At 36.0% G+C, this 19618-nt stretch overlaps 13 non-coding genes across 13 annotated transcripts; all 13 read right to left on the reverse strand.

The window, feature by feature from the left end:
* Window positions 1-490: 490 nt before the first annotated feature.
* TRNAR-ACG (transfer RNA arginine (anticodon ACG)) lies at window positions 491-563 on the reverse strand. The gene has a single exon. It is a non-coding gene; the product is annotated as a tRNA-Arg (tRNA).
* Window positions 564-2897: 2334 nt separating this feature from the next.
* Window positions 2898-2970, reverse strand: TRNAR-ACG (transfer RNA arginine (anticodon ACG)). The gene has a single exon. It is a non-coding gene; the product is annotated as a tRNA-Arg (tRNA).
* Window positions 2971-4025: 1055 nt separating this feature from the next.
* TRNAH-GUG (transfer RNA histidin (anticodon GUG)) lies at window positions 4026-4097 on the reverse strand. The gene has a single exon. It is a non-coding gene; the product is annotated as a tRNA-His (tRNA).
* Window positions 4098-4105: 8 nt separating this feature from the next.
* TRNAR-ACG (transfer RNA arginine (anticodon ACG)) lies at window positions 4106-4178 on the reverse strand. Its single transcript has one exon. It is a non-coding gene; the product is annotated as a tRNA-Arg (tRNA).
* Window positions 4179-10108: 5930 nt separating this feature from the next.
* TRNAH-GUG (transfer RNA histidin (anticodon GUG)) lies at window positions 10109-10180 on the reverse strand. The gene has a single exon. It is a non-coding gene; the product is annotated as a tRNA-His (tRNA).
* Window positions 10181-10188: 8 nt separating this feature from the next.
* Window positions 10189-10261, reverse strand: TRNAR-ACG (transfer RNA arginine (anticodon ACG)). Its single transcript has one exon. It is a non-coding gene; the product is annotated as a tRNA-Arg (tRNA).
* Window positions 10262-11398: 1137 nt separating this feature from the next.
* Window positions 11399-11471, reverse strand: TRNAR-ACG (transfer RNA arginine (anticodon ACG)). Its single transcript has one exon. It is a non-coding gene; the product is annotated as a tRNA-Arg (tRNA).
* A 1053-nt stretch (window positions 11472-12524) lies between these two features.
* Window positions 12525-12596, reverse strand: TRNAH-GUG (transfer RNA histidin (anticodon GUG)). The gene has a single exon. It is a non-coding gene; the product is annotated as a tRNA-His (tRNA).
* A 1224-nt stretch (window positions 12597-13820) lies between these two features.
* Window positions 13821-13893, reverse strand: TRNAR-ACG (transfer RNA arginine (anticodon ACG)). The gene has a single exon. It is a non-coding gene; the product is annotated as a tRNA-Arg (tRNA).
* Window positions 13894-16231: 2338 nt separating this feature from the next.
* On the reverse strand, window positions 16232-16304 carry TRNAC-ACA (transfer RNA cysteine (anticodon ACA)). The gene has a single exon. It is a non-coding gene; the product is annotated as a tRNA-Cys (tRNA).
* Window positions 16305-17358: 1054 nt separating this feature from the next.
* Window positions 17359-17430, reverse strand: TRNAH-GUG (transfer RNA histidin (anticodon GUG)). The gene has a single exon. It is a non-coding gene; the product is annotated as a tRNA-His (tRNA).
* Window positions 17431-17438: 8 nt separating this feature from the next.
* On the reverse strand, window positions 17439-17511 carry TRNAR-ACG (transfer RNA arginine (anticodon ACG)). The gene has a single exon. It is a non-coding gene; the product is annotated as a tRNA-Arg (tRNA).
* Window positions 17512-18328: 817 nt separating this feature from the next.
* On the reverse strand, window positions 18329-18401 carry TRNAR-ACG (transfer RNA arginine (anticodon ACG)). The gene has a single exon. It is a non-coding gene; the product is annotated as a tRNA-Arg (tRNA).
* Window positions 18402-19618: the final 1217 nt, after the last annotated feature.

Here is a 19618-nt window from a genome sequence, read left to right on the forward strand (position 1 = left end):
CTTATAAACCAGAGCCAGATTGTGGGCTGTGGTTCATGTGAGTTGCCAATGCCTCTAGATGCTTTACTGCTTTATTAGATTTTTGGCTGTGTTAGTAAGTTGTCTCCACTATTATATATTTTTCTATTTTTACTTTAGAGTTCAAAAGTTTGTTATTGTGTTTTTTTCTGGGATAATCACATTGTTCAATGTATTAAATCATGGTTGTTATATTGCAGTTGCGTTTACAATTTATAATTAGACTTTTAAAGGGGTACCAAGAATTAACACTTTGTTGTGATTTAGTGCAATATTAGATATTTGGCACTATTTACATTGTTTGCATTTTAAATATTGTTTAACTCCGACACTCACATGGTTAACAGTTGGGGTCAAAATGTACTTAGCGCTGAAGAGAAGGAAAATAGAGATGCCGTGACCCGGATTCGAACTGGGGTTGCTGTGGCCACAACGCAGAGTACTAACCACTATACGATCACGGCACAGCGGCCGAGCCAGGTAGGAGTCGAACCTACAATCTTCTGATTCGTAGTCAGACGCGTTATCCATTGCGCCACTGGCCCATGTTTCTATCTAATGGGATCTGCCTCAACAGGAAAAAAAAGATATCCATAATAAAACTAAATTGAGATACAAAAGAAGTGTTTTGCAAAGTTGTTTAATTATTTTATCTTATCACTAAAAGTTTAACCTTTCCTTAAGTATTTCCTTAACTACTTATATGGCACCAACAAATTCCGCAGAGCTGGAATTGAACTAATTCAACTTAAATGTACTTTATTAAACAAAACAAAAAATAAGCTATTGCACAATAACTGCTAAAAGAGATCACAAAACAATCTCTGAGATGCGTTTCACAATTTAACTGAGGAAGCTTTTTTAAGGGGGGAAATGTGTTTCAGAGATTGTTCCAAGTTGGATTCTTGAGTCATATTATATACCAAAATTTGGAAGCACCATGCGGGTTGGGTTGTCTCTAGGCAGGCAGACACCAGAGGCATTTCTGTGAGCTGAATTTCAAGACTCCTGTGCACAAGTGTAATTCTATATGGTATAATTTTATTAAGGTTTTACACTATACACATTTTTCCTGTTTTATTGTATGAATATATTATATGTACATATATGACCTGCCGGAAGTCTGTGCCTAGAGAAAAGGTGGATCTGATACCTATAAATAAGAAGAGGAGAGGGAGTCACCTATTTAAGAGTCCAATGCTTATAAACCAGAGCCAGATTGTGGGCTGTGGTTCATGTGAGTTGCCAATGCCTCTAGATGCTTTACTGCTTTATTAGATTTTTGGCTGTGTTAGTAAGTTGTCTCCACTATTATATATTTTTCTATTTTTACTTTAGAGTTCAAAAGTTTGTTATTGTGTTTTTTTCTGGGATAATCACATTGTTCAATGTATTAAATCATGGTTGTTATATTGCAGTTGCGTTTACAATTTATAATTAGACTTTTAAAGGGGTACCAAGAATTAACACTTTGTTGTGATTTAGTGCAATATTAGATATTTGGCACTATTTACATTGTTTGCATTTTAAATATTGTTTAACTCCGACACTCACATGGTTAACAGTTGGGGTCAAAATGTACTTAGCGCTGAAGAGAAGGAAAATAGAGATGCCGTGACCCGAATTCGAACCGGGGTTGCTGCGGCCACAACGCAGAATACTAACCACTATACGAACACGGCACAGCGGCCGAGCCAGGTAGATGCGTTATCCATTGCGCCACTGGCCCATGTTTGTAGCTAATGGGATCTGCCTCAACAGGAAAAAAAAGATATCCATAATAAAACTAAATTGAGATACAAAAGAAGTGTTTTGCAAAGTTGTTTAATTATTTTATCTTATCACTAAAAGTTTAACCTTTCCTTTAGTATTTCCTTAACTACTTATATGGCACCAACAAATTCCGCAGAGCTGGAATTGAACTAATTCAACTTAAATGTACTTTATTAAACAAAAAAAAAATAAGCTATTGCACAATAACTGCTAAAAGAGATCACAAAACAATCTCTGAGATGCGTTTCACAATTTAACTGAGGAAGCTTTTTTAAGGGGGGAAATGTGTTTCAGAGATTGTTCCAAGTTGGATTCTTGAGTCATATTATATACCAAAATTTGCAAGCACCATGCGGGTTGGGTTGTCTCTAGGCAGGCAGACACCAGAGGCATTTCTGTGAGCTGAATTTCAAGACTCCTGTGCACAAGTGTAATTCTATATGGTATAATTTTATTAAGGTTTTACACTATACACATTTTTCCTGTTTTATTGTATGAATATATTATATGTACATATATGACCTGCCGGAAGTCTGTGCCTAGAGAAAAGGTGGATCTGATACCTATAAATAAGAAGAGGAGAGGAGAGGGAGTCACCTATTTAAGAGTCCAATGCTTATAAACCAGAGCCAGATTGTGGACTGTGGTTCATGTGAGTTGCCAATGCCTCTAGATGCTTTACTGCTTTATTAGATTTTTTGGCTGTGTTAGTAAGTTGTCTCCACTATTATATCTTTTTCTATTTTTACTTTAGAGTTCAAAAGTTTGTTATTGTGTTTTTTTCTGGGATAATCACATTGTTCAATGTATTAAATCATGGTTGTTATATTGCAGTTGCGTTTACAATTTATAATTAGACTTTTAAAGGGGTACCAAGAATTAAAACTTTGTTGTGATTTAGTGCAATATTAGATATTTGGCCCTATTTACATTGTTTGCATTTTAAATATTGTTTGACTCCGACACTTACATGGTTAACAGTTGTGGTCAAAATGTACTTAGCGCTGAAGAGAAGGAAAATAGAGATGCCGTGACCCGGATTCGAACCTGGGTTGCTGCGGCCACAACGCAGAGTACTAAACACTATACGATCACGGCACAGCGGCCGAGCCAGGTAGGAGTCGAACCTACAATCTTCTGATTCGTAGTCAGACGCGTTATCCATTGCGCCACTGGCCCATGTTTGGGGCTAATGGGATCTGCCTCAACAGAAAAAAAAGATATCCATAATAAAACTAAATTGAGATACAAAAGAAGTGTTTTGCAAAGTTGTTTAATTATTTTATCTTATCACTAAAAGTTTAACCTTTCCTTAAGTATTTCCTTAACTACTTATATGGCACCAACAAATTCCGCAGAGCTGGAATTGAACTAATTCAACTTAAATGTACTTTATTAAACCAAAAAAAAATAAGCAATTGCACAATAACTGCTAAAAGAGATCACAAAACAATCTCTGAGATGCGTTTCACAATTTAACTGAGGAAGCTTTTTTAAGGGGGGAAATGTGTTTCAGAGATTGTTCCAAGTTGGATTCTTGAGTCATATTATATACCAAAATTTGGAAGCACCATGCGGGTTGGGTTGTCTCTAGGCAAGCAGACACCAGAGGCATTTCTGTGAGCTGAATTTTATGACTCCTGTACACAAGTGTAATTCTATATGGTATAATTTTATTAAGGTTTTACACTATACACATTTTTCCTGTTTTATTGTATGAATATATTATATGTACATATATGACCTGCCGGAAGTCTGTGCCTAGAGAAAAGGTGGATCTGATACCTATAAATAAGAAGAGGAGAGGGAGTAACCTATTTAAGAGTCCAATGCTTATAAACCAGAGCCAGATTGTGGGCTGTGTTTCATGTGAGTTGCCAATGCCTCTAGATGCTTTACTGCTTTATTAGATTTTTTGGCTGTGTTAGTAAGTTGTCTCCACTATTATATCTTTTTCTATTTTTACTTTAGAGTTCAAAAGTTTGTTATTGTGTTTTTTTCTGGGATAATCACATTGTTCAATGTATTAAATCATGGTTGTTATATTGCAGTTGCGTTTACAATTTATAATTAGACTTTTAAAGGGGTACCAAGAATTAACACTTTGTTGTGATTTAGTGCAATATTAGATATTTGACACTATTTACATTTTAAATATTGTTTAACTCCGACACTCACATGGTTAACAGTTGGGGTCAAAATGTACTTAGCGCTGAAGAGAAGGAAAATGGAGATGCCGTGACCCGGATTCGAACCGGGGTTGCTGCGGCCACAACGCAGAGTACTAACCACTATACGATCACGGCACAGAGGCCGAGCCAGGTAGGAATCAAACCTACAATCTTCTGATTCGTAGTCAGATGCGTTATCCATTGCGCCACTGGCCCATGTTTGGAGCTAATGGGATCTGCCTCAACAGAAAAAAAAGATATCCATAATAAAACTAAATTGAGATACAAAAGAAGTGTTTTGCAAAGTTGTTTAATTATTTTATCTTATCACTAAAAGTTTAACCTTTCCTTAAGTATTTCCTTAACTACTTATATGGCACCAACAAATTCCGCAGAGCTGGAATTGAACTAATTAAACTTAAATGTACTTTATTAATGAAAAAAAAAATAAGCAATTGCACAATAACTGCTAAAAGAGATCACAAAACAATCTCTTAGATGCGTTTCACAATTTAACTGAGGAAGCTTTTTTAAGGGGGGAAATGTGTTTCAGAGATTGTTCCAAGTTGGATTCTTGAGTCATATTATATACCAAAATTTGGAAGCACCATGCGGGTTGGGTTGTCTCTAGGCAGGCAGACACCAGAGGCATTTCTGTGAGCTGAATTTCAAGACTCCTGTACACAAGTGTAATTCTATATGGTATAATTTTATTAAAGTTTTACACTATACACATTTTTCCTGTTTTATTGTATGAATATATTATATGTACATATATGACCTGCCGGAAGTCTGTGCCTAGAGAAAAGGTGGATCTGATACCTATAAATAAGAAGAGGAGAGGGAGTCACCTATTTAAGAGTCCAATGCTTATAAACCAGAGCCAGATTGTGGGCTGTGTTTCATGTGAGTTGCCAATGCCTCTAGATGCTTTACTGCTTTATTAGATTTTTTGGCTGTGTTAGTAAGTTGTCTCCACTATTATATCTTTTTCTATTTTTACTTTAGAGTTCAAAAGTTTGTTATTGTGTTTTTTTCTGGGATAATCACATTGTTCAATGTATTAAATCATGGTTGTTATATTGCAGTTGCGTTTACAATTTATAATTAGACTTTTAAAGGGGTACCAAAAATTAACACTTTGTTGTGATTTAGTGCAATATTAGATATTTGGCACTATTTACATTGTTTGCATTTTAAATATTGTTTAACTCCGACACTCACATGGTTAACAGTTGGGGTCAAAATGTACTTAGCGTTGAAGAGAAGGAAAATGGATATGCCGTGACCCGAATTCGAACCGGGGTTGCTGCGGCCACAACGCAGAGTACTAACCACTATACGATCACAGCACAGCGGCCGAGCCAGGTAGGAGTCGAACCTACAATCTTCTGATTCGTAGTCAGACATGTTATCCATTGCGCCACTGGCCCATGTTTGGAGCTAATAGGATCTGCCTCAACAGAAAAAAAAGATATCCATAATAAAACTAAATTGAGATACAAAAGAAGTGTTTTGCAAAGTTGTTTAATTATTTTATCTTATCACTAAAAGTTTAACCTTTCTTTAACTATTTCCTTAACTACTTATATGGCACCAACAAATTCCGCAGAGCTGGAATTGAACTAATTCAACGTAAATGTACTTTATTAAAGAAAAAAAAAATAAGCAATTGCACAATAACTGCTAAAAGAGATCACAAAACAATCTCTGAGATGCGCTTCACAATTTAACTGAGGAAGCTTTTTTAAGGGGGGAAATGTGTTTCAGAGATTGTTCCAAGTTGAATTCTTGAGTCATATTATATACCAAAATTTGGAAGCACCATGCGGGTTGGGTTGTCTCTAGGCAGGCAGACACCAGAGGCATTTCTGTGAGCTGAATTTCAAGACTCCTGTACACAAGTGTAATTCTATATGGTATAATTTTATTAAGGTTTTACACTATACACATTTTTCCTGTTTTATTGTATGAATATATTATATGTACATATATGACCTGCCGGAAGTCTGTGCCTAGAGAAAAGGTGGATCTGATACATATAAATAAGAAGAGGAGAGGGAGTCACCTATTTAAGAGTCCAATCCTTATAAACCAGAGCCAGATTGTAGGCTGTGGTTCACGTGAGTTGCCAATGCCTCTAGATGCTTTTTTGCTTTATTAGATTTTTTGGCTGTGTTAGTAAGTTGTCTCCACTATTATATCTTTTTCTATTTTTACTTTAGAGTTCAAAAGTTTGTTATTGTGTTTTTTTCTGGGATAATCACATTGTTCAATGTATTAAATCATGGTTGTTATATTGCAGTTGCGTTTACAATTTATAATTAGACTTTTAAAGGGGTACCAAGAATTAAAACTTTGTTGTGATTTAGTGCAATATTAGATATTTGGCACTATTTACATTGTTTGCATTTTAAATATTGCTTAACTCCGACACTCACATGGTTAACAGTTGGGGTCAAAATGTACTTAGCGCTGAAGAGAAGAAAAATGGAGATGCCGTGACCCGGATTCGAACCGGGGTTGCTGCGGCCACAACGCAGAGTACTAACCACTATATGATCACGGCACAGCGGCCGAGCCAGGTAGGAGTCAAACCTACAATCTTCTGATTCGTAGTCAGACGCGTTATCCATTGCGCCACTGGCCCATGTTTGGAGTTAATTGGATCTGCCTCAACAGAAAAAAAAGATATCCATAATAAAACTAAATTGAGATACAAAAGAAGTGTTTTGCAAAGTTGTTTAATTATTTTATCTTATCACTAAAAGTTTAACCTTTCCTTAAGTATTTCCTTAACTACTTATATGGCACCAACAAATTCCGCAGAACTGGAATTGAACTAATTCAACGTAAATGTACTTTATTAAAGAAAAAAAAATAAGCAATTGCACAATAACTGCTAAAAGAGATCACAAAACAATCTCTGAGATGCGTTTCACAATTTAACTGAGGAAGCTTTTTTAAGGGGGGAAATGTGTTTCAGAGATTGTTCCAAGTTGAATTCTTGAGTCATATTATATACCAAAATTTGGAAGCACCATGCGGGTTGGGTTGTCTCTAGGCAGGCAGACACCAGAGGCATTTCTGTGAGCTGAATTTCAAGACTCCTGTACACAAGTGTAATTCTATATGGTATAATTTTATTAAGGTTTTACACTATACACATTTTTCCTGTTTTATTGTATGAATATATTATATGTACATATATGACCTGCCGGAAGTCTGTGCCTAGAGAAAAGGTGGATCTGATACCTATAAATAAGAAGAGGAGAGGGAGTCACCTATTTAAGAGTCCAATGCTTATAAACCAGAGCCAGATTGTGGGCTGTGTTTCATGTGAGTTGCCAATGCCTCTAGATGCTTTACCGCTTTATTAGATTTTTTGGCTGTGTTAGTAAGTTGTCTCCACTATTATATCTTTTTCTATTTTTACTTTAGAGTTCAAAAGTTTGTTATTGTGTTTTTTTCTGGGATAATCACATTGTTCAATGTATTAAATCATGGTTGTTATATTGCAGTTGTGTTTACAATTTATAATTAGACTTTTAAAGGGGTACCAAAAATTAACACTTTGTTGTGATTTAGTGCAATATTAGATATTTGGCACTATTTACATTGTTTGCATTTTAAATATTGTTTAACTCCGACACTCACATGGTTAACAGTTGGGGTCAAAATGTACTTAGCGTTGAAGAGAAGGAAAATGGATATGCCGTGACCCGAATTCGAACCGGGGTTGCTGCGGCCACAACGCAGAGTACTAACCACTATACGATCACAGCACAGCGGCCGAGCCAGGTAGGAGTCGAACCTACAATCTTCTGATTCGTAGTCAGACGTGTTATCCATTGCGCCACTGGCCCATGTTTGGAGCTAATAGGATCTGCCTCAACAGAAAAAAAAGATATCCATAATAAAACTAAATTGAGATACAAAAGAAGTGTTTTGCAAAGTTGTTTAATTATTTTATCTTATCACTAAAAGTTTAACCTTTCTTTAACTATTTCCTTAACTACTTATATGGCACCAACAAATTCCGTAGAGCTGGAATTGAACTAATTCAACTTAAATGTACTTTATTAAAGAAAAAAAAATAAGCAATTGCACAATAACTGCTAAAAGAGATCACAAAACAATCTCTGAGTTGCGTTTCACAATTTAACTGAGGAAGCTTTTTTAAGGGGGTAAATGTGTTTCAGAGATTGTTCCAAGTTGGATTCTTGAGTCATATTATATACCAAAATTTGGAAGCACCATGCGGGTTGGGTTGTCTCTAGGCAGGCAGACACCAGAGGCATTTCTGTGAGCTGAATTTCAAGACTCCTGTACACAAGTGTAATTCTATATGGTATAATTTTATTAAGGTTTTACACTATACACATTTTTCCTGTTTTATTGTATGAATATATTATATGTACATATATGACCTGCCGGAAGTCTGTGCCTAGAGAAAAGGTGGATCTGATACCTATAAATAAGAAGAGGAGAGGGAGTCACCTATTTAAGAGTCCAATGCTTATAAACCAGAGCCAGATTGTGGGCTGTGTTTCATGTGAGTTGCCAATGCCTCTAGATGCTTTACTGCTTTATTAGATTTTTTGGCTGTGTTAGTAAGTCTTCTCCACTATTATATCTTTTTCTATTTTTACTTTAGAGTTCAAAAGTTTGTTATTGTGTTTTTTTCTGGGATAATCACATTGTTCAATGTATTAAATCATGGTTGTTATATTGCAGTTGTGTTTACAATTTATAATTAGACTTTTAAAGGGGTACCAAAAATTAACACTTTGTTGTGATTTAGTGCAATATTAGATATTTGGCACTATTTACATTGTTTGCATTTTAAATATTGTTTAACTCCGACACTCACATGGTTAACAGTTGGGGTCAAAATGTACTTAGCGCTGAAGAGAAGGAAAATGGAGATGCTGTGACCCGGATTCGAACCGGGGTTGCTGCGGCCACAACGCAGAGTACTAACCACTATACGATCACGGCACAGCGGCCAAGCCAGGTAGGAGTCGAACCTACAATCTTCTGATTCGTAGTCAGACGCGTTATCCATAGCGCCACTGGCCCATGTTTGGAGCTAATGGGATCTGCCTCAACAGAAAAAAAAGATATCCATAATAAAACTAAATTGAGATACAAAAGAAGTGTTTTGCAAAGTTGTTTAATTAATTTATCTTATCACTAAAAGTTTAACCTTTCCTTAAGTATTTCCTTAACTACTTATATGGCACCAACAAATTCCGCAGAGCTGGAATTGAACTAATTCAACGTAAATGTACTTTATTAAAGAAAAAAAAAATAAGCAATTGCACAATAACTGCTAAAAGAGATCACAAAACAATCTCTGAGATGCGTTTCACAATTTAACTGAGGAAGCTTTTTTAAGGGGGGAAATGTGTTTCAGAGATTGTTCCAAGTTGGATTCTTGAGTCATATTATATACCAAAATTTGGAAGCACCATGCGGGTTGGGTTGTCTCTAGGCAGGCAGACACCAGAGGCATTTCTGTGAGCTGAATTTCAAGACTCCTGTACACAAGTGTAATTCTATATGGTATAATTTTATTAAGGTTTTACACTATACACATTTTTCCTGTTTTATTGTATGAATATATTATATGTACATATATGACCTGCCGGAAGTCTGTGCCTAGAGAAAAGGTGGATCTGATACCTATAAATAAGAAGAGGAGAGGGAGTCACCTATTTAAGAGTCCAATGCTTATAAACCAGAGCCAGATTGTAGGCTGTGGTTCACGTGAGTTGCCAATGCCTCTAGATGCTTTACTGCTTTATTAGATTTTTTGGCTGTGTTAGTAAGTTGTCTCCACTATTATATCTTTTTCTATTTTTACTTTAGAGTTCAAAAGTTTGTTATTGTGTTTTTTTCTTGGATAATCACATTGTTCAATGTATTAAATCATGGTTGTTATATTGCAGTTGCGTTTACAATTTATAATTAGACTTTTAAAGGGGTACCAAGAGTTAAAACTTTGTTGTGATTTAGTGCAATATTAGATATTTGGCACTATTTACATTGTTAGCATTTTAAATATTGCTTAACTCCGACACTCACATGGTTAACAGTTGGGGTTAAAATGTACTTAGCGCTGAAGAGAAGAAAAATGGAGATGCCATGACCCGGATTCGAACCAGGGTTGCTGCGGCCACAACGCAGAGTACTAACCACTATACAATCACGGCACAGCGGCCGAGCCAGGTAGGAGTCGAACCTACAATCTTCTGATTCGTAGTCAGACGCGTTATCCATTGCGCCACTGGCCCATGTTTGGTGCTAATGGGATCTGTCTCAACAGAAAAAAATGATATCCATAATAAAACTAAATTGAGATACAAAAGAAGTGTTTTGCAAAGTTGTTTAATTATTTTATCTTATCACTAAAAGTTTAACCTTTCCTTAAGTATTTCCTTAACTACTTATATGGCACCAACAAATTCAGCAGAGCTGGAATTGAACTAATTCAACTTAAATGTACTTTCTTAAAGGAAAAAAAAAAATAAGCAATTGCACAATAACTGCTAAAAGAGATCACAAAACAATCTCTGAGATGCGTTTCACAATTTAACTGAGGAAGCTTTTTTAAGGGGGGAAATGTGTTTCAGAGATTGTTCCAAGTTGGATTCTTGAGTCATATTATATACCAAAATTTGGAAGCACCCTGCGGGTTGGGTTGTCTCTAGGCAGGCAGACACCAGAGGCATTTCTGTGAGCTGAATTTCAAGACTCCTGTACACAAGTGTAATTCTATATGGTATAATTTTATTAAGGTTTTACACTATACACATTTTTCCTGTTTTATTGTATGAATATATTATATGTACATATATGACCTGCCGGAAGTCTGTGCCTAGAGAAAAGGTGGATCTGATACCTATAAATAAGAAGAGGAGAGGGAGTCACCTATTTAAGAGTCCAATGCTTATAAACCAGAGCCAGATTGTGGGCTGTGTTTCATGTGAGTTGCCAATGCCTCTAGATGCTTTACTGCTTTATTAGATTTTTTGGCTGTGTTAGTAAGTTGTCTCCACTATTATATCTTTTTCTATTTTTACTTTAGAGTTCAAAAGTTTGCTAGTGTGTTTTTTTCTGGGATAATCACATTGTTCAATGTATTAAATCATGGTTGTTATATTGCAGTTGCGTTTACAATTTATAATTAGACTTTTAAAGGGGTACCAAGAATTAACACTTTGTTGTGATTTAGTGCAATATTAGATATTTGGCACTATTTACATTTTAAATATTGTTTAACTCCGACACTCACATGGTTAACAGTTGGGGTCAAAATGTACTTAGCGCTGAAGAGAAGGAAAATGGAGATGCCGTGACCTGGATTCGAACCCGGGTTGCTGCGGCAACAACGCAGAGTACTAACCACTATACGATCACGGCACAGCGGCCGAGCCAGGTAGGAGTCGAACCTACAATCTTCTGATTCGTAGTCAGACGCGTTATCCATTGCGCCACTGGCCCATGTTTGGAGCTAATGGGATCTGCCTCAACAGAAAAAAAAGATATCCATAATAAAACTAAATTGAGATACAAAAGAAGTGTTTTGCAAAGTTGTTTAATTATTTTATCTTATCACTAAAAGTTTAACCTTTCCTTAAGTATTTCCTTAACTACTTATATGGCACCAACAAATTCCGCAGAGCTGGAATTGAACTAATTCAACGTAAATGTACTTTATTAAAGAAAAAAAATAAGCAATTGCACAATAACTGCTAAAAGAGATCACAAAACAATCTCTGAGATGCGTTTCACAATTTAACTGAGGAAGCTTTTTTAAGGGGGGAAATGTGTTTCAGAGATTGTTCCAAGTTGGATTCTTGAGTCATATTATATACCAAAATTTGGAAGCACCATGCGGGTTGGGTTGTCTCTAGGCAGGCAGACACCAGAGGCATTTCTGTGAGCTGAATTTCAAGACTCCTGTACACAAGTGTAATTCAATATGGTATAATTTTATTAAGGTTTTACACTATACACATTTTTCCTGTTTTATTGTATGAATATATTATATGTACATATATGACCTGCCGGAAGTCTGTGCCTAGAGAAAAGGTGGATCTGATACCTATAAATAAGAAGAGGAGAGGGAGTCACCTATTTAAGTGTCCAATGCTTATAAACCAGAGCCAGATTGTGGGCTGTGTTTCATATGAGTTGCCAATGCCTCTAGATGCTTTACTGCTTTATTAGATTTTTTGGCTGTGTTAGTAAGTTGTCTCCACTATTATATCTTTTTCTATTTTTACTTTAGAGTTCAAAAGTTTGCTAGTGTGTTTTTTTCTGGGATAATCACATTGTTCAATGTATTAAATCATGGTTGTTATATTGCAGTTGCGTTTACAATTTATAATTAGACTTTTAAAGGGGTACCAAGAATTAACACTTTGTTGTGATTTAGTGCAATATTAGATATTTGGCACTATTTACATTTTAAATATTGTTTAACTCCGACACTCACATGGTTAACAGTTGGGGTCAAAATGTACTTAGCGCTGAAGAGAAGGAAAATGGAGATGCTGTGACCCGGATTCGAACCGGGGTTGCTGCGGTCACAACGCAGAGTACTAACCACTATACGATCACAGCACAGCAGCCAAGCCAGGCAGGAGTCGAACCTACAATCTCCTGATTCGTAGTCAGACGCGTTATCCATTGCGCCACTGGCCCATGTTTGGAGCTAATGGGATCTGCCTCAACAGAAAAAAAAGATATCCATAATAAAACTAAATTGAGATACAAAAGAAGTGTTTTGCAAAGTTGTTTAATTAATTTATCTTATCACTAAAAGTTTAACCTTTCCTTAAGTATTTCCTTAACTACTTATATGGCACCAACAAATTCCGCAGAGCTGGAATTGAACTAATTCAACGTAAATGTACTTTATTAAAGAAAAAAAAAATAAGCAATTGCACAATAACTGCTAAAAGAGATCACAAAACAATTTCTGAGATGCGTTTCACAATTTAACTGAGGAAGCTTTTTTAAGGGGGGAAATGTGTTTCAGAGATTGTTCCAAGTTGGATTCTTGAGTCATATTATATACCAAAATTTGGAAGCACCATGCGGGTTGGGTTGTCTCTAGGCAGGCAGACACCAGAGGCATTTCTGTGAGCTGAATTTCAAGACTCCTGTACACAAGTGTAATTCTATATGGTATAATTTTATTAAGGTTTTACACTATACACATTTTTCCTGTTTTATTGTATGAATATATTATATGTACATATATGACCTGCCGGAAGTCTGTGCCTAGAGAAAAGGTGGATCTGATACCTATAAATAAGAAGAGGAGAGGGAGTCACCTATTTAAGAGTCCAATGCTTATAAACCAGAGCCAGATTGTAGGCTGTGGTTCACGTGAGTTGCCAATGCCTCTAGATGCTTTACTGCTTTATTAGATTTTTGGCTGTGTTAGTAAGTTGTCTCCACTATTATATCTTTTTCTATTTTTACTTTAGAGTTCAAAAGTTTGTTATTGTGTTTTTTTCTGGGATAATCACATTGTTCAATGTATTAAATCATGGTTGTTATATTGCAGTTGCGTTTACAATTTATAATTAGACTTTTAAAGGGGTACCAAGAATTAAAACTTTGTTGTGATTTAGTGCAATATTAGATATTTGGCACTATTTACATTGTTAGCATTTTAAATATTGCTTAACTCCGACACTCACATGGTTAACAGTTGGGGTCAAAATGTACTTAGCGCTGAAGAGAAGGAAAATGGCGATGCCGTGACCTGGATTCGAACCCGGGTTGCTGCGGCAACAACGCAGGGTACTAACCACTATACGATCACGGCACAGTGGCCGAGCCAGGTAGGAGTTGAACCTACAATCTTCTGATTCGTAGTCAGACGCGTTATCCATTGCGCCACTGGCCCATGTTTGGAGCTAATGGGATCTGCCTCAACAGAAAAAAAAGATATCCATAATAAAACTAAATTGAGATACAAAAGAAGTGTTTTGCAAAGTTGTTTAATTATTTTATCTTATCACTAAAAGTTTAACCTTTCTTTAACTATTTCCTTAACTACTTATATGGCACCAACAAATTCCGTAGAGCTGGAATTGAACTAATTCAACTTAAATGTACTTTATTAAAGAAAAAAAAATAAGCAATTGCACAATAACTGCTAAAAGAGATCACAAAACAATCTCTTAGTTGCGTTTCACAATTTAACTGAGGAAGCTTTTTTAAGGGGGGAAATGTGTTTCAGAGATTGTTCCAAGTTGGATTCTTGAGTCATATTATATACCAAAATTTGGAAGCACCATGCGGGTTGGGTTGTCTCTAGGCAGGCAGACACCAGAGGCATTTCTGTGAGCTGAATTTCAAGACTCCTGTACACAAGTGTAATTCAATATGGTATAATTTTATTAAGGTTTTACACTATACACATTTTTCCTGTTTTATTGTATGAATATATTATATGTACATATATGACCTGCCGGAAGTCTGTGCCTAGAGAAAAGGTGGATCTGATACCTATAAATAAGAAGAGGAGAGGGAGTCACCTATTTAAGAGTCCAATGCTTATAAACCAGAGCCAGATTGTGGGCTGTGTTTCATGTGAGTTGCCAATGCCTCTAGATGCTTTACTGCTTTATTAGATTTTTTGGCTGTGTTAGTAAGTTGTCTCCACTATTATATCTTTTTCTATTTTTACTTTAGAGTTCAAAAGTTTGCTAGTGTGTTTTTTTCTGGGATAATCACATTGTTCAATGTATTAAATCATGGTTGTTATATTGCAGTTGCGTTTACAATTTATAATTAGACTTTTAAAGGGGTACCAAGAATTAACACTTTGTTGTGATTTAGTGCAATATTAGATATTTGGCACTATTTACATTTTAAATATTGTTTAACTCCGACACTCACATGGTTAACAGTTGGGGTCAAAATGTACTTAGCGCTGAAGAGAAGGAAAATGGAGATGCCGTGACCTGGATTCGAACCCGGGTTGCTGCGGCAACAACGCAGAGTACTAACCACTATACGATCACGGCACAGCGGCCGAGCAGGAGTCGAACCTACAATCTTCAGATTCGTAGTCAGACGCGTTATCCATTGCGCCACTGGCCCATGTTTGAAGATAATGGCATCTGCCTCAACAGAAAAAAAAGATATCCATAATAAAACTAAATTGAGATACAAAAGAAGTGTTTTGCAAAGTTGTTTGATTATTTTATCTTATCACTAAAAGTTTAACCTTTCCTTAAGTATTTCCTTAACTACTTATATGGCACCAACAAATTCCGCAGAGCTGGAATTGAACTAATTCAACTTAAATGTACTTTATTAAAGAAAAAAAAATAAGCAATTGCACAATAACTGCTAAAAGAGATCACAAAACAATCTCTGAGATGCGTTTCACAATTTAACTGAGGAAGCTTTTTTAAGGGGGGAAATGTGTTTCAGAGATTGTTCCAAGTTGGATTCTTGAGTCATATTATATACCAAAATTTGGAAGCACCATGCGGGTTGGGTTGTCTCTAGGCAGGCAGACACCAGAGGCATTTCTGTGAGCTGAATTTCAAGACTCCTGTACACAAGTGTAATTCTATATGGTATAATTTTATTAAGGTTTTACACTATACACATTTTTCCTGTTTTATTGTATGAATATATTATATGTACATATATGACCTGCCGGAAGTCTGTGCCTAGAGAAAAGGTGGATCTGATACCTATAAATAAGAAGAGGAGAGGGAGTCACCTATTTAAGAGTCCAATGCTTATAAACCAGAGCCAGATTGTGGGCTGTGTTTCATGTGAGTTGCCAATGCCTCTAGATGCTTTACTGCTTTATTAGATTTTTTGGCTGTGTTAGTAAGTTGTCTCCACTATTATATCTTTTTCTATTTTTACTTTAGAGTTCAAAAGTTTGTTATTGTGTTTTTTTCTGGGATAATCACATTGTTCAATGTATTAAATCATGGTTGTTATATTGCGTTTACAATTTATAATTAGACTTTTAAAGGGGTACCAAGAATTAACACTTTGTTGTGATTTAGTGCAATATTAGATATTTGGCACTATTTACATTGTTTGCATTTTAAATATTGTTTAACTCCGACACTCACATGGTTAACAGTTGGGGTCAAAATGTACTTAGCGCTGAAGAGAAGGAAAATAGAGATGCCGTGACCGGATTCAAACCGGGGTTGCTGCGGCCACAACGCAGAGTACTAACCACTATACGATCACTGCACAGCGGCAGAGCCAGGTAGGAGTCGAACCTACAATCTTCTGATTTGTAGTCAGACGCGTTATCCATTGCGCCACTGGCCCATGTTTGGATCTAATGGGATCTGCCTCAACAGGAAAAAAAAGATATCCATAATAAAACTAAATTGAGATACAAAAGAAGTGTTTTGCAAAGTTGTTTAATTATTTTATCTTATCACTAAAAGTTTAACCTTTCCTTAAGTATTTCCTTAACTACTTATATGGCACCAACAAATTCCGCAGAGCTGGAATTGAACTAATTCAACTTAAATGTACTTTATTAAAGAAAAAAAAAAAGCAATTGCACAATAACTGCTAAAAGAGATCACAAAACAATCTCTGAGATGCGTTTCACAATTTAACTGAGGAAGCTTTTTTAAGGGGGGAAATGTGTTTCAGAGATTGTTCCAAGTTGGATTCTTGAGTCATATTATATACCAAAATTTGGAAGCACCATGCGGGTTGGGTTGTCTCTAGGCAGGCAGACACCAGGGGCATTTCTGTGAGCTGAATTTCAAGACTCCTGTGCACAAGTGTAATTCTATATGGTATAATTTTATTAAGGTTTTACACTATACACATTTTTCCTGTTTTATTGTATGAATATATTATATGTACATATATGACCTGCCGGAAGTCTGTGCCTAGAGAAAAGGGGGATCTGATACCTATAAATAAGAAGAGGAGAGGGAGTCACCTATTTAAGAGTCCAATGCTTATAAACCAGAGCCAGATTGTGGGCTGTGTTTCATGTGAGTTGCCAATGCCTCTAGATGCTTTACTGCTTTATTAGATATTTTGGCTGTGTTAGTAAGTTGTCTCCACTATTATATATTTTTCTATTTTTACTTTAGAGTTCAAAAGTTTGTTATTGTGTTTTTTTCTGGGATAAACACATTGTTTAATGTATTAAATCATGGTTGTTATATTGCAGTTGTGTTTACAATTTATAATTAGACTTTTAAAGGGGTACCAAGAATTAACACTTTGTTGTGATTTAGTGCAATATTAGATATTTGGCAATATTTACATTTTAAATATTGTTTAACTCCGACACTCACATGGTTAACAGTTGGGGTCAAAATGTACTTAGCGCTGAAGAGAAGGAAAATAGAGATGCCGTGACCCGGATTCGAACCGGGGTTGCTGCGGCCACAACGCAGAGTACTAACCACTATACGATCACGGCACAGCGGCCGAGCCAGGTAGGAGTCGAACCTACAATCTTCTGATTCGTAGTCAGACGCGTTATCCATTGCGCCACTGGCCCATGTTTGGAGCTAATGGGATCTGCCTCAACAGAAAAAAAAGATATCCATAATAAAACTAAATTGAGATACAAAAGAAGTGTTTTGCAAAGTTGTTTAATTATTTTATCTTATCACTAAAAGTTTAACCTTTCCTTAAGTATTTCCTTAACTACTTATATGGCACCAACAAATTCCGCAGAGCTGGAATTGAACTAATTCAACTTAAATGTACTTTATTAAAAAAAAAAAAAATAAGCAATTGCACAATAACTGCTAAAAGAGATCACAAAACAATCTCTGAGATGCGTTTCACAATTTAACTGAGGAAGCTTTTTTAAGGGGGGAAATGTGTTTCAGAGATTGTTCCAAGTTGGATTCTTGAGTCATATTATATACCAAAATTTGGAAGCACCATGCGGGTTGGGTTGTCTCTAGGCAGGCAGACACCAGAGGCACTATTATATCTTTTTCTATTTTTACTTTAGAGTTCAAAAGTTTGTTATTGTGTTTTTTTCTGGGATAATCACATTGTTCAATGTATTAAATCATGGTTGTTATATTGCAGTTGCGTTTACAATTTATAATTAGACTTTTAAAGGGGTACCAAGAATTAACACTTTGTTGTGATTTAGTGCAATATTAGATATTTTGCACTATTTACATTGTTTGCATTTTAAATATTGTTTAACTCCGACACTCACATGGTTAACAGTTGGGGTCAAAATGTACTTAGCGCTGAAGAGAAGGAAAATAGAGATGCCGTGACCCAGATTCAAACCGTGGTTGCCGCGTCCACAACACAGAGTACTAACCACTATACGATCACGGCACAGCGGCCGAGCCAGGTAGGAGTCGAACCTACAATCTTCTGATTCGTAGTCAGACGCGTTATCCATTGCGCCACTGGCCCATGTTTGGAGCTAATGGCATCTGCCTCAACAGAAAAAAAAGATATCCATAATAAAACTAAATTGAGATACAAAAGAAGTGTTTTGCAAAGTTGTTTAATTATTTTATCTTATCACTAAAAGTTTAACCTTTCCTTAAGTATTTCCTTAACTACTTATATGGCACCAACAAATTCCGCAGAGCTGGAATTGAACTAATTCAACTTAAATGTACTTTATTAAAGAAAAAATAAAAAAAGCAATTGCACAATAACTGCTAAAAGAGATCACAAAACAATCTCTGAGATGCGTTTCACAATTTAACTGAGGAAGCTTTTTTAAGGGGGGAAATGTGTTTCAGAGATTGTTCCAAGTTGGATTCTTGAGTCATATTATATACCAAAATTTGGAAGCACCATGCGGGTTGGGTTGTCTCTAGGCAGGCAGACACCAGAGGCATTTCTGTGAGCTGAATTTCAAGACTCCTGTGCACAAGTGTAATTCTGTATGGTATAATTTTATTAAGGTTTTACACTATACACATTTTTCCTGTTTTATTGTATGAATATATTATATGTACATATATGACCTGCCGGAAGTCTGTGCCTAGAGAAAAGGTGGATCTGATACCTATAAATAAGAAGAGGAGAGGGAGTCACCTATTTAAGAGTCCAATGCTTATAAACCAGAGCCAGATTGTGGGCTGTGTTTCATGTGAGTTGCCAATGCCTCTAGATGCTTTACTGCTTTATTAGATTTTTTGGCTGTGTTAGTAAGTTGTCTCCACTATTATATCTTTTTCTATTTTTACTTTAGAGTTCAAAAGTTTGTTATTGTGTTTTTTTCTGGGATAATCACATTGTTCAATGTATTAAATCATGGTTGTTATATTGCAGTTGCGTTTACAATTTAAAATTAGACTTTTAAAGGGGTACCAAGAATTAACACTTTGTTGTGATTTAGTGCAATATTAGATATTTGGCAATATTTACATTTTAAATATTGTTTAACTCCGACACTCACATGGTTAACAGTTGGGGTCAAAATGTACTTAGCGCTGAAGAGAAGGAAAATAGAGATGCCGTGACACGGATTCGAACCGGGGTTGCTGCGGCCACAACGCAGAGTACTAACCACTATATGATCACGGCACAGCGGCCGAGCCAGGTAGGAGTCGAAACCTACAATCTTCTGATTCGTAGTCAGACGCGTTATCCATTGCGCCACTGGCCCATGTTTG

Source organism: Pelobates fuscus, chromosome 3 (genome assembly GCF_036172605.1).
Source record: "Pelobates fuscus isolate aPelFus1 chromosome 3, aPelFus1.pri, whole genome shotgun sequence".
NCBI classification, from domain to species: domain Eukaryota; kingdom Metazoa; phylum Chordata; class Amphibia; order Anura; family Pelobatidae; genus Pelobates; species Pelobates fuscus.